Here is a 2,773-nt window from a genome sequence, read left to right on the forward strand (position 1 = left end):
AGGGTCTAAGAATTGAATAAGGGGCTGTAAGGTTAAAGCACAAGGTTTCGAGGGTCTAATAGGAAGCGAAGGTCAAATCAGGGGTTGTAAGCGCGAAACACATGGGTCAAACTGTTAAATAAGCGAATATAATGGCCAAACACAAAGTTCCAACGGTTATAAAGGATGTTAAAAACAAAGATTAGAGGATCAACTCGAGTTCGAGAGTGAAATCGGGGTTATGAGTATCAAATACAAGGGTCCAATAAGGGACTATGAAGGTGAAACCCAAGCTTTCGGGGGACCAATAAGGATTTTAGGTCAAATGAGGGGTTAGGAGAGTCGAAAACATGGATCCGAGAATCAAGTGAGGGCTAAAGTCAAATGAAGGGTGATAAATGCAAACACAAGGGTCCAAGGATTGAATAAGAGGTAGTAAGGTCAAACATGAGGGTCCGAGGGTCAAATGGGGGCCAAGGGGGAATGAGGACTTATGAAGGTCAAACACACGGTATGAAAAGTTAAATAAGGGGTTACGAGGGCCAAACACATGAATCCAAGGGTAAAAAGGGGTTATGAGGGTCAAATATATGAATCAAAAGGGTAACTAAGAGGGTCAATAAGGGATTGCAAGGGTCAAATTCAAGAGTTTAAGTATCAAATGTGGGATGACAAGCGCCAAACACAAGGTTCCAATGGTCAAATGAGGACCAAAGACAAGGATCCAAGGACAAAAAAGCTATGATAAGGGTCAAACACAAAGGTAATGCACAAGATTTCAAGCGTCCAACAAGGACAACAAGTCTAATGAGGGGTTATGAGAGTCAAAAACACAGGTCAAACGGTTAAATGTGGACGTCCGCATGAAAGGGGACCCATTTGGCACTATTGGAGTTATGTATATTCCGATAATCTTGATTTCATCCTGCACATTTAGAGCCCCAGATGACCTTGATAGCGGAAAAAGTGATACTACTAGAGAAGATCGGGAAAATAATTTAACATGGGTTTAAATGGAAGTTGGGAAGAGAAGAACGTGGATATCTCGGAAACTAGAATCGACAAAGTGGTCCCTTTTCATGCGGACGTCCACAAATGTTATGTGGGTCAAACACAAGTGGCCAAGGGTCACTGGCCAAGGGTACAAGGGTTAAACCGTGCAGAGCAGCATTAAATAGAAAAGCCCAATCGAGTAATCGCAAGGATCAAATGGGATTATGCACGTAGTCATTACAAGGATCTCGATAGATAGATCTATCGAGTAGAATCTGTATGGATTATTTCTGTAATTCATGTTCTTTCAAGTTGAACTTTGAAGGGTGCCAATGTGATTACTGCGAGTATCTCTCATATTAGACTCTTGAGATTACTCGATTGGGTTCTTCTGCCAAACGCTACTCTCTTTTCGCTCCCATTTGATCCTTGTATATGACCCTTGTAATCGTCCTTTCGATTCTTGGACCCATGTATTCCACATTATCCCTCATTTGGCCCTCGGAACCTCGTGTTAAACTTTTATAACCCCCTATTTGGCCCTTGCGACCCCCACCTGATCCTTGGAACATCGTGTTAGATCCTCATAACCCCTCATTTGATTTTTGGTCTTCACTGGGTCCTTGAAACCTTGTGTTTCACCTTAATAGTCCCTTATTTCATCCGTGGAGCCTTGTCTTAGACTCTTATAACCCCTCCAGTGAACCTTGGATCCTTTTTCTTGGCCCCCATTCGACTCTTGGACCCTTGTATTCGACCCTTGGAATCCCTCATTTGGCTTTCGGAACCTTGTGTTCGGCCCGTATAATCCCTTATTAGACCCTTGTAGTTCATCATTTGACCCTCGTAATCCCCCATTTGTTCCTTAAATGCTTGTTTTCCACCCTTACAGTTCCTCATTTGGCCCTTGGAACCTTGTATTTCGCCTTCCCAACACCATATTGAATTGTTTGAATCGAATGTTTAACCCTCATAACCCCTTTTTTTACCCTTGAATCCATATGTTTGGCCCTTATACCCCCTTTGACCATTGAATCCATGTGCTGGGCCCTCATGATTCCTTATTCAGCCCTTGGACCCGTATGTTTGACCTTCATAATCCGTCATTTGCCTTNTTTCCACCCTTACAGTTCCTCATTTGGCCCTTGGAACCTTGTATTTCGCCTTCCCAACACCATATTGAATTGTTTGAATCGAATGTTTAACCCTCATAACCCCTTTTTTTACCCTTGAATCCATATGTTTGGCCCTTATACCCCCTTTGACCATTGAATCCATGTGCTGGGCCCTCATGATTCCTTATTCAGCCCTTGGACCCGTATGTTTGACCTTCATAATCCGTCATTTGCCTTTTCGTCCCTATTTGACCCTCAGACCCTTGTGTTCGACCCTGACAACCTCTTATTCAACCCTTCGACCTCTGTGTATGGCACTTATAATCCATTATTCATTTCACACTTCACCCCTATTTGATGCTCTGATCCATGTGTTCGGCCCTTATAATCCTTCATTTGATCTTTGCCCTCTGTTATTGGATCCTTGTTTGTAGCACTGATATCCCTGCTATGGCACCATGAGGCTACCTCCATTCGACCCTTGAACCCTTGTATCTGACCCCTGCAATCCCTCATTCAGCACTTGGAACTTTGGAACGAAATTTGACCCTCTGATCCTTGTATCTGACGCTCAGGACTCTCTCAATAACCTTTGGATCCTACGACCATGGCCACCATGGTACGTGGAGACAGATACAGGCATAAACAGAGACACAGACAGACACAGACGGATACTAGGTGATAGA

The sequence above is a fragment of the Diachasma alloeum genome, unplaced genomic scaffold (genome assembly GCF_001412515.2).
Source record: "Diachasma alloeum isolate Michigan unplaced genomic scaffold, Dall2.0 Dall_scaffold_00701, whole genome shotgun sequence".
In the NCBI taxonomy this organism is placed as follows: Eukaryota; Metazoa; Arthropoda; class Insecta; order Hymenoptera; family Braconidae; genus Diachasma; species Diachasma alloeum.